The 12,161-nt window shown below is 44.5% G+C and overlaps 1 long non-coding RNA gene across 1 annotated transcript; it reads right to left on the bottom strand.

Annotated features, from left to right (window-relative positions):
• Positions 1-8,810: 8,810 nt before the first annotated feature.
• On the bottom strand, positions 8,811-11,936 carry LOC308473764. Its single transcript, XR_013984296.1, has 3 exons — positions 11,809-11,936; positions 10,401-10,546; positions 8,811-8,891 (listed from the first exon to the last, which is right to left on the bottom strand). It is a non-coding gene; the product is annotated as an uncharacterized lncRNA (long non-coding RNA).
• Between the last annotated feature and the right edge of the window lie 225 nt (positions 11,937-12,161).

Here is a 12,161-nt window from a genome sequence, read left to right as displayed (position 1 = left end):
CCTGTGGTGTTTCAGGATCCTGGCCATGAGCAGGGGGAGGGGTAGGTTCATCACCAGAGTTGTACTCCTCAGCCTGGTCTCTGACAGATGGGCACCATCCATATTGCTACAAAACTTGGGTGCCACTCCCTGCCGAATGATAGCAAGACTCCAGGGAGGTTTCAAACACTCACCCAGGATCTGTGTTCCTTTGGAGACACGGTGGAGACTGTTGTAGCTTTAAGAAATAGAGTTTATTCACCTATTTACACTTTCGGTCTGCATGGAGGGAATTCAGATCTTACACCATGGTAATTTCTAGAGGGGCTTGTTCCTCACAGCAGTGCAGCCCTGGAGTCCAAAGCATTTCTCCCAGCCAGCCTTCAGCCAACCTACCCAAGATGGATCCCAGTCTTTTCTCTCCATTCTTCTTCCCAGAACACCTTGCTCAAAAACTCTCTTTCCCCATCACTTCAAACACACACCCCATCACCTTGGCAACATCTGTCTCCCCAGGCCAAAGGATTCCCCTCAGATGGCCCATCAACCCATTTTGTAATATTAACAGATGTCTTCTTCGCTAGGCCAGTCAGGCTGGTTTGCATAAGCCAGGGATTCCTTGTCTGGCACAGTTCTTCAGCTTGTACTTTCATCCATATCCCAATTAATCAAAAACCTAAAGGTAAATGTAAAGAGTAAAGGGACCCCTGACCATTAGGTCCAGTCGCAAACGACTCTGGGGTTGCGGCGCTCATCTCACTTTATTGGCTGAGGGAGCCGGCGTACAGCTTCCGGGTCATGTGACCAGAATGACTAAGCCGCTTCTGGCGAACCAAAGCAGTGCATGGAAACGCCGTTTACCTTCACGCCGGAGTGGTACCTATTTATCTACTTGCACTTTGACGTGTTTTCAAACTGCTAGGTTGGCAGGAGCAGGGACTGAGCAACAGGAGCTCACCCCGTTGCGGGGATTCAAACCACTGACCTTCTGATCAGAAAGTTCTAGGCTCTGTGGTTTAACCCACAGCGCTACCCGCGTCCCTTCAAATCAAAAGCCTACCATTTATTAATTTCTATATCGCATATAACAATATGTTGGACTCCCATCATCACTGAGCATTGGCTGGTTCAAATCCCCACTCAGTCATGAAGGCCACTGCATGACTTTGGGCCTACCTGAGGCAAACCTACCTCACAGGGTCATTGTGAGAATGAAATGGAGATGGGGGGATAATCCTGTATGCCACCTTGAAGGAAAGTTGGGAAAGAACTGTAATAATAAACAAACAAACAAATAAATAAAAAAGAGGCTGCTAGTCTCTAAAAAAGGACTATCACCACGCTCAGAAAATTACAACACACTGCATCCTTGGGCAGTTAAACTACTTTCTAGCTGATTTGAACATATCTTGGGTGCACAGGGATTTCCCACAGCAAAATTCCATCTTGAGAAATTGCGCATGCCGTGGTGAAGAGGGAAGGCGTTTGTGCTAAATCTGAAGTAATGAATCTGTGCCAACACAGCCCGGGTTGAAATGCGGGCATGCTCTCAAGCGCTTATTAATGAATTAGCAAACAATGGTGATTTGTCAGTGGCATGCAAGGCTGGGAGTGAACAAATCAATTGTGAGTCAACAAGCAATCCATTTCTTCTGTCTCAAGCACCTCCTGAGAGCCGGGCGGAAAAAGCTTCGAAGTTTGGCTGCCATGGAAACGTTATCACTGTGCTCGACTTCTTCTGCGGGGATGTGTGTGTAACTTGGCAGCCAAAGGCCCTTTGCATGCCATGCATGGGAAGAATTGGCTGCCACTGGTTGTGTTTCGAGGTACAGCTAAACGATTACATCGGAAATTGTGCGTCCTTAAAGGAGTCTTGGGACTTGAGATGGTGCAAATGATCTGCATATTGCGTCTCAAGTGTGAGGCTCTTCTTTTGCCTCCCGCAGCATGGGCGAAGCCGGGGGGGGGCAGTTGCCTCCCCCCCAATCAAGTAAATAAATAAAAATACTCAACTAAAAATAGAAATAATCAGCTGGCAGCCCGACTGAGTGATAGAGCCATACAAAGGATGCTCATCGGTGGGTGTCCTGCCCCCCCACTAAAATAAATCCTGGCTTTGCTCATGCCCCCCAGTCTACTATATTCATTAGTTGTCCCTGTATTTAGAATCACAGAATCATAGAGTTATGTTTTTGGGTGTGAGAAATTCAAATCTGCTATTATTTTTGTGATTGGACGACATTTACAGCTTGGCAAGTCTACGTTTGATGAAGAAGCACATGAACTGCTTTTGGAAAGCAAAAGAATGTCAGTTTTACTTTCTGAAAATGTCAGATAATGCTAAATGAAAATAAATAATGTTAACACATAAACTGCAAGTACTTGTCAATCTTTTTAAATGATTTATTCATATTGTTGTTGTTGTTGTTGTTGTTAAATTTTGGATACCGTCCTATACTCATGGGGTGGTTCACAAGAAAAAATCAAAATATAAAAACATAAAAATACATAATAAAACTAAAAACTAAATACATAATAATAATAAAAAAAATCTATGCAATTTTACACACATTTTTACTTACCAAGCAAAAGTGAATCACGTTGATTTAGCCAAAACATGTTTTGAATTCCCAAGTTATGTTAGAACTTTAAAGCACCCCTCCGTTTGGGAATTTGAAAGTTGAAAAATTCCCTTCTTAGGGGATTGAAGAGCTGTTGACATGTGTGGTGCCCATAACAGTCTCTCTGTTTTTCAGGTGTGCCCAAGTGGTTGAAGACCCTCAGCATAAATAGGTACCATATTTTTCTGTCTATAAGACGCCCCCATGTATAAGATGCCCCCTATTTTGGGGGACTCCGATTTAAGAAAATGGGGGGAGATACTATCCGTGTATAAGATGAGCCCATATTTTAAAAAATATTTTAGAGTAAAAAAACAGAGCCTTATACACGGAAAAGTATGGTAAATAGAGCACATCATGGCACATGTCAAAACCACATCTCTTAATGAAGATGACAGACTAGAGCTAAGGCGATCCATACCTGCAGATATCATGTTCCTGTCATGTTCTTCTTCTTTTTTTAAGTGGCCTAAAAAATGATGGAAGAACTATGGAAAAAACGCAGGCCAAGGGTTTGTTGATGAGGATGCCATACAGACCCTCCATAAAAAGTGAGTGATCAAATCATGGCTATTCCACAGCACAGTCGTGCCTTGGAAGTCGAACAGAATCCGTTCCGGAAGTCTGTTCGACTTCCAAAACCTTCGAAAACCAAAGCGTGGCTTCTGATTGGCTTCAGGAAGCTCCTGCAGCCAATCAGAAGCTGCGAAAGCCCTGTTGGACATTCGGCTGCCAAAATTAGTTCGCAAACCAGAGCAGTCACTTCTGGGTTTGTGATGTTTGGGACCCAAAATGTTCGAGAACTAAGCTGTTCGAAAACCAAGTTACTACTGTAAATGCCTGATGTGGAAGTCCCTCCTGGTGCCATAAGGGTTCTGCCAAATGTCTAATTATCTATCCTTTAAAAAGTGATGGCAGGCTGTTAAAATTTATGTCATAATGGTTATTTCGGAACCTTCTTCATCAAAACAAAGGCTTCCAAAACATGTTTTGAAAGGGTGCAGCTTGTTAGTACAATTTCTGGTGTTTCCGACCAAAGGGACACAGCTACGCTGTGGGCTATTCCTGCTAAAAATAGAAAAACTAAGAATGTATGAACATAAGAAGAGCTGGAGCAAGCTATCTAGTTCAAGTATCCTGTTCTCACAGCGAGCAACAAGATGTTTAGGAAACTTGCTAGCAGGATTCAAGCGCAAGAGCACTCTCCCCTCCCGTGGTTTCCAGCAAACTCACATTCCCAATTGTAGATGAAATAAATCTGATATTGGTTTTTAATGGTAAAAAGAAAGAACAGATGCAGAAAGAAAGAACAGCTCTTGGCTAAAACTTGGGGGATCTGGTCACCTGAGTATTAGCCGGAGCAAGATTTACAGAGCCTATTACTCCAATATTATTCCATCTCCACTGGCTGCCAATTTCATTCTCTCTTGGGTTCAGAATGCTGGTTTTAATCTTTAGTGTCTGTCCAGATGTCCTTTTTATTGCCCATTCGTAGTGATTTGTGCTCCTGATGTTATCAGGGTGGTCATAAGTGATCTCACTTTCAATACAGTTTGTGACTGCAAAGGCTTTGGGGTAGCCATACTGCTTCATTTCCAACCAGTCCATCTCCTGTAACTTCTGCTGAAATCCCGTAGCTTTTCATACCACAAATATTCTGGTTTTGGGTTTTGTTTTTCCTTTTCCCACTTTTGTTGCACTACAGCTCCTCCAGACAGCAGTAGTAATCTGGTAGTACAGTGGTACCTCGGGTTAAGTACTTAATTCGTTCCGGAGGTCCGTTCTTAACCTGAAACTGTTCTTAACCTGAAGCACTGCTAAACTGCTTCTGGTGGAACGGAACACTGTGACAGAAACCAGAGCGCATGGAAACACCGTTTACCTTCCCGCTGCAGTGGTACCTATTTATCTACTTGCACTGGCATGCTTTCGAACTGCTAGATTGGCAGCAACTGGGACAGAGCAATGGGAGCTCACCCTGTCACAGAGATTTGAACTGCCGATCTTCCGATTGGCAAGCCCAAGAGGCTCAGTGGTTTAGACCACAGCGCCACCCGCATCACCTGTACATTTGTCATGTCAAGAGCATGTTGCAGAATTCACCCACAGTGCAACAAATCTGATCTAAAAAGACCTAAATGACATAAAAAGCCATCCTCATTCATATGTATAACCTATCCAAAATGGAATGATGAGGTTTAAGTCTTTTGAGAAATCATTGTATGATGAAGGCAGTTGGACATAAAACAATTGTTGACGGCTTAGAGTGGTGTAAGCAGTTTTTTTGGTGTGTTTACAATCTCCTGGGTCATTTGAGCAGAGAAGGACTCCCTATACAGACTCCCTGGAGAGATGGGAAGCTGTTTGTGTTATGTGCATCTTGGAGGGGAATGTAAGAACCACACCCACAAAACTCTCCTGTGGAAATCGGCTTCATTTGTTGTTATTGTTGTTTAGTCATTTAGTCATGTCCGACTCTTCGTGACCCCATGGACCAGAGCACGCCAGGCACTCCTGTCTTCCACTGCCTCCCGCAGTTTGGTCAAACTCATGCTGGTAGCTTCGAGAACACTATCCAACCAGCTCGTCTTCTGTCGTCCCCTTCTCCTTGTGCCCTCCATCTTTCCCAACATCAGGGTCTTTTCCAGGGAGTCTTCTCTTCTCATGAGGTGGCCAAAGTATTGGAGTCTCAGCTTGAAGATCTGTCCTTCCAGTGAGCACTCAGGGCTGATTTCCTTCAGAATGGATAGGTTTGATCTTCTTGCAGTCCATGGGACTCTCAAGACTCTCCTCCAGCACCATAATTCAAAAGCATCAATTCTTCAGCGATCAGCCTTCTTTATGGTCCAACTCTCACTTCCATACATCACTACTGGGAAAACCATAGCTTTAACTATATGGACCTTTGTTGGCAAGGTGATGTCTCTGCTTTTTAAGATGCTGTCTAGGTTTGAATCGGCTTCAAAGGCATGGTTTTAAATGGCCAGGACCAGTTTTCACCAATGGCTTGCTTGGGTGGTTAATGTTCTGACTGGCTGACTATTACTCTATTACTATTACTCTAGTGAAGCCTTAGTATAGCGCAGGGGTAGTCAACAGCATGGAATCCTCTAGTAGTTGAGGACTACAATTTGCCATGCTGGCTGAGATTGATGGGAACTGTACCCTAAAACATGTTGATGGCTGGTATAGCGCTGTTCCAGATCTTCAGGGCCTTTTAGCATCTACTTTCCTTTGACAGTTTATTGGGAATTATCCTTGCCCTACTTTCTTACTGGTTTGTTTCTTTTGCCAAAAAAAAAAAAAGTTTTATATATATATATATATATGTGTGTGTGTGTGTCGGGGCTTGTAAAAGTGGTGAGCTACAGTTATAAGGGGGAGGGGTGGACAGGTGGCAGAGTTCACTCCTACTTCTGCCAAAGCAAACCTAACCACCTGCCTACTCATTCTGGTTGCATCTTGACGCAGCATGAGGTTGGCTGGAGGCTAAGGAGGACGCAGGGATCCTGCACTTTTGGGGAGTCATGCCCAGCAGGACATTTCAGTAGCTGCAGCTTTCCTTCACCTTGCACGACCAGTTGCACCTGCTGAAACTCCCTTTTTTAAAAAACATGACATTTGCACCCCACCCCTTGCTTCCTACATCTGTGGGGCAGACCTGTACAGTGGTACCTCGGGTTAAGTACTTAATTCGTTCTGGAGGTCCGTTCTTAACCTGAAACTGTTCTTAACCTGAAGCACGACTTTAGCTAATGGGGCCTCCTGCTGCCGCCGCCGCGCAATTTCTTTTCTCATCCTGAAGCAAAGTTCTTAACCCGAGGTACTATTTCTGGATTAGCAGAGTCTGTAACCTGAAGCGTATGTAACCCAAGATACCACTGTATTTGGAAATCTGGGTCTACCACCCTTAATGGACAGTTTGGGCTTTCAGTGCATATTTTCCAGCATGCCAGGGAGCACGGAATCCACCCCAGCCCCCAACGTGGAACGGAAATCTCATCTCCCGTGTACATTCCGGTTAGAAGTGCCACTTCTTCTTCTTCTTGCAATGAAATTCTACCATTTCCCCTCCGAATCCCAAGACTCTCGCGATGAATTGTGGAAGTCGGCAGCCGGCGTCTTCTCTTGAAATGTCTGGTGGCGAGGTGTCACTTCAGTGCCTGCTCTTTCTTTCTTTCTTTCCCCGATTTTAAAAGCCATCTGGGGACTCCAGCTTGCTTTATGTGTGGGTTCTTCAGGGGAAAGCTACGATTGTGGGATCTGATTGCTTCAGATAGCTGCGGATTTCCCTTGAGAATAAATGGAAGATTGTTATCAGTGATTTACTGAGAGGGAGGGGAGTTGGTATGCTTGGCATGTTCCCATGTGGAAGGCAAATTAGCTCAGCACTGCAGGGCTGACATACACCAGAGGGAGCAGAAACACTGATGAGCAGATAGCCCATTTGATCATGGAAAGACGCTCTTCCTATCTAGCACAGGCTAGCTAATGACTGCAGCATTCTGCCTTTTGTAAAGGATGCAACTCAAATAACCTACACATAGGACCCTCTGTGCTGTGATATACCTGCTGCTTATTGCTTTCCTGGTAAATCAGGTGGAAGGTGGAAGCCTCGGTGAATTCAATTGATCTGATCTTGGCCCCAGGTGAAGTTCACCTGAATTAGAAAGGAGCACCGAGATTTATCAAATGCGCCTCCTACTTCCCCTAGATCAATCCACCCTATGGCTTACCAGGAAGGTGGTTAGAGGGCTGGCAAGCAGATTTGTTTAATTGGCATTAAGTTTCACTTACGATCGTCACACATAAAGTTAAGAGGACGGTCTCGATTTTTGTAATTCAGCCGAGGAAGGTAAGCAGCCGTGACTCTTCCTTGCTGCAAGGATTAGTCAAGTGGGTGGGTGTTTCGGGCCGTTGCTACAGCAGTTGCTGCGCCGAGATAATTATGTGACTGGAGCCAAGGTACACAGGGAAAATGACTGTTTAATTCTCTCTGCCAGGACCACACAGTGCAAAGTCTAGGGCATTGCCCTCAAGTGAGCATACCTTAAAGCATCCTGCAATTTAGCAGGGCACTAATTGCTAACCCCAACCCCAATGCATCTGGGCTCTCTGGCTGCTCCCTCTCTCCTTCTGCCTCTCTTAACTTGATGACGCTCACAAGTGCTCCAGGTGTGCCATGTCTGTCAGTTAGGCTGGAGTATTTCAATATGAATTGGCAACATCTTGAAGAAGGCGGGGTCTTTAGGAGCAGCCTTTATCTTCAGTTGGAGCCAGTGCTGCGTTAAACTAAGGCAGCCTTTCTCAACCTGTGGGTCAGTCCCCAGATGTTGTTGGACTACAACTCCCATCACCCCTAGCTAGCAAGGCCAGAGCTCAGGGATGATAGGAGTTGTAGTCCAACAACATCTGGGGACCCACAGGTTGAGAACCGCTGAACTAAGGAATACCAGTCCAAGCTGAATGAGCTAAATTTTGCTCGCGGAGGAACAAAAAAAGCCTACACCTTATGAAAAACCCTTGTCACCATGGCTATTAGAGGTACAGCCATGTTAACTTCCTAATACCTGACTGGTTCCCCCCATATGAGCCAACCTGGACCCTGCAATCATCATTTGAGGCCCTTCTTCATGTGCCTCCTACACAAGGGGTCGGGCGGGTGGCAACACAAGAACAAGCCTTTTCCACAGTGGCTCCCCACCAGTGGAGTGCTGGTGAATTTCTCTTGCGTGTTCACACTGATGAAACAAAATTTAACCCTGTCTTTGTCTGGGCTTTGTATTTTAATGTTGGGTTTGGCGAAGCTTTCATGACTGAAATTGTAGCTCTGACCTTTTCTGATTAAGCGTTCTAAAAAAATAGCTGCTTCACAGGCTGGGAATTGCTTTCACCTTGAGAGCTGCTCTGGCAGGTTTAGGGGAGAAGGTGTTAAATAAAGGGTAGGTAGGAATGGCCATGGAAGTCTTTTTGATTAAATTTGATAGAAGGTTTCTGCTATAGATATGGGGAGGATCTATAGTTCAGTGGTGGCGCATCTGCTTAGCCCTGGGGAAGTTCTTCACTTTCACTGTGACTTTGTCAAGAGCTTTGCTTCAGTGATACCTCTTTGCAAAGAAAGTGAAAGAGAGAGAAGAAACTGTTCTCATTCTCTGCTTCATTCTGCATGGCTAGGGAAGCTGACTTTCCTCAATAGGTCATGAAGTAGGGAGACTGGCAAAATCTGAAAGTCCATGAGCTCGTCATCCTTGCATTTCACAAATGAAATTGGGAGCATTCTAGGCTGTGCCACTTCAGATAGCAAATGAGAGAGGGAGGTCATTGTGTGTGTTAATGTGACCCCTACTTAAAAAAAACTCTCAGCATGTAGTGGTCTAGCATGTCAGGGATAAATGTATAGTATAATCTTTCCTTGATGGCCTAGTTTGTGACTTTTAGCTTGAGGAAGCATTCAAAAATGCAATGGCCCACCTGTACAGTGGTACTGTCCAGAATTTTGCTCCTTTGTTTGGCATGGATAGCTGATTCTGGAATGGCCCACAAATTATTTGTAGGGGTGGATGATTGCTGACAAAACACTTTCAAGGCTGAGGAGGAGAGATATTCTGTCTGGTTTTAAAAAACAACAACACCCTAAATACCTTATGTTTATAACAGAGAACACCTGTAGAAAAATAATTAATGGACGCAAAGAAGAAGACTATTAAGAGAGCCACCATAAAAGTATCTGGAGCAAAATAGGTGAATGAATCACCTTTCCCCAGGCATCAGTGGAACTCTTCTCCCATTTAAAAAAGAGAAAACAAATAGAACATGTATTCTACTCTTGCAGCACATGATAATAATACATTAATAAAGCAGCAGTTCTTAGCCAGGCTTAGTTAGGAACGTCATAGTCTGCAAAGCTTTGCTGCAGGCTGCTTTGGGTAATTTTTTAAAATAGAGAATTAATTGATATACTTTACTAATTACAGTATAAATGCCGAGAGCTGTAGCCCTTTCCCAACTTACCTGGTAGAAACCCACTCTGAGCTCAGTGGGACTTACTTCAGAGCTGACATCTATAATATTGTTTTTGTCAGGCATTGGTTCATAGGAGCATATTTTGTACAGGTAAGATGGTAGATAGATCCTCTTTAGCCCTTTGAATCGGGCATTCATTCTAGAGATAATCAATGTGTGGAACATGGGGAGTGGGAATGGGCAGGGCTACTTTTCTGGAAATAGCTCACCATGAGCTTCTCCCTTGTTCTCTTGGAATGGCAATGGCGCCCACCTGAGAGGGGGGGAAAGTTATGGGAATGGGTCATCCCCCACTCTCACCTCTGCACGCTGTTTATCTTCCAAATTAAGATACAGTGGTACCTCGGATTAAGTACTTAATTCGTTCCGGAGGTCCGTTGTTAACCTGAAACTGTTCTTAACCTGAAGCACCACTTTAGCTAATGGGGGCTCCCACTGCCGCCTCACCACCGGAGCACGATTTCTGTTCTCATCCTGAAGCAAAGTTCTTAACCCGAGGTATTATTTCTGGGTTAGTGGAGTCTGTAACCTGAAGCGTATGTAACCCGAGGTACCACTGTAATGTGCACTGGTTTTTGTTGGGCACTCCTACAGCAGAATGCAATGAAAGCTGGTTTCCGTTTGCAGATTTTAGCCAGAAATGACTCTATCTGACCAGGTATGAAATCTCTTGAGAAAACAAACATTTGAGGGTCCTTCTTTTCCCCCACCCCGCAAGCCCTTCCCACAAAAATCCGCTGAAAATAAGACTGACTATCTTGTCTCACCCATACTTACCTTTCAGTGTGTTTGTGTATAATTTCTCTTCCTCTTGTGTTTCTTTCCAACTGTCTCCCAAAGTCCAAAGTTCTATGCCCTGCAATTTCCCAGATGCCTGCCCAGATGCAGGACATTTGACACAGAAAGTATCATCATGATGCATGCTGTAGAAGGCAAAAAGAGAGAAAGTTCAATCTTCACACACAGATACACACCCACACCCAAACAAGGCCTTGTGTGTTGTCTTTTGGCAGTATCTATATGTAACATACGATTCCCTTGTAAGAACAGTTCCATACTCCACAACAGTCCTGGAAAAACCGGGACATCCTGTTTTTTCTTGCAACAGCACAAGTGGCCGTTTTAGGTGCTATGTTCTCATGTGATTTCGGGTCGCAATCTCTCCCCTACCCCCAAGTGCTCAATAATGCATTTTTTTAAATTGCTGAAACCCCACCCTGGAATCTTATGGCAAAGGGCAGGTAAAAAATCACATTTATAATAATGGAGTCATACCTTGGTTCTTAAACAGAATGCCAAGGCGTGGCTTCTGAGTGGTTGCAGGGACATCCTGCAGCCAATCGGAAGCCGCGGAAGCCGCGCTGGATGTTTGGCTTCTGAAAATCGTTCGAAAACCGGAACCCTCACTTCTGGCTTTTGATTGTTTGGGACCCAAAACATACAAGTTTCAAGGTATTTGGCAATCAAGGTACGACTGTAATTCTACAGCATTTTATAAGTGGCATAATTCACTCAATTCAAATTCCCCCAAAGTTTGAATTCATATTTGGGTGATTCTTACTCAAAATAGCTCGCTAAGTGGGGAAAAAATATTTTTAGAAACAGTTAACCTGATGACACCTTGACATCATAGGTCTTACATTTGCATGGATGTTTAAACTATTCACTTTTTCTCTCTTTTTAACCCACAGCAAACCTCCCTGGGGAGGCTGTGTATTAGCAGGCGGTCAGGAAGTGGTTGCTCAACACTTTCCCCTCCAGTTGTTTTCCAGCTCACAGTCTCCCTTCCTTGCCAACCAGTTTTTTCACCCACAAGGGGAAAGATATGGGGAACGTATGAGAGTCTCATACCTTCCCCATCTGCCAGGTGGAAAAGCAGGTTGAGGAAGAGTGATCTTGAGATGGAAAGGGATTGGAGGGGAAAGAATCATGCATACAATCTTGCAGTGCTTGTCCTCTGCTCCAGATAACACCCTGTAGAGGAAAGAATCCCAGAGAGCTCCATATAAGAGATGGGGAGCCTGTGGCCCTCCAGATGTTGTCAGACTATGAATCCCATCATCCCTGCTCATTGGCCATGCTGGGCTGGGACTGATGGGAGTTGTAGACCAGCAATTTATGGAGGGACACAGGTTCCCCTATATAATGTGTAGGTTGAGCTTGAGAAAAAGATAGTTCTTCTTACCTTGTCATTATTGCTACTACATCTCCTCCCTGAAGATGCTTTGAGGCTTCTTCTCCCTCTTAGATCTGGGGCTATGGGGGAACATCTGGGCAGGGAGAAGATCAGAATACAAATGCTATGGAAAATGTTTCATAGCAATATCAGCAAAGTGGTTTTTAAAAGGCAGCCCTGTTCAGGGAGGTTTTCAGTGTGTGGTGTTGTATTGTGTTTTTTCTATTTTTTGTTGGAAGCTGCCAAGAGTAGCTGGGGCACCCCACTCAGAAGGGCAGCTCTTCTTCTTCTTCTTCTTCTTCTTCTTCTTCTTCTTCTTCTTCCTCCTCCTCCTCCAGGATGGGTTGTAAAACCTTGCTGGT

This window comes from Podarcis pityusensis (assembly GCF_964106645.2).
Source record: "Podarcis pityusensis genome assembly, chromosome: 3".
In the NCBI taxonomy this organism is placed as follows: Eukaryota; Metazoa; Chordata; class Lepidosauria; order Squamata; family Lacertidae; genus Podarcis; species Podarcis pityusensis.
This window is presented reverse-complemented; position numbering and strand designations above follow the sequence as displayed.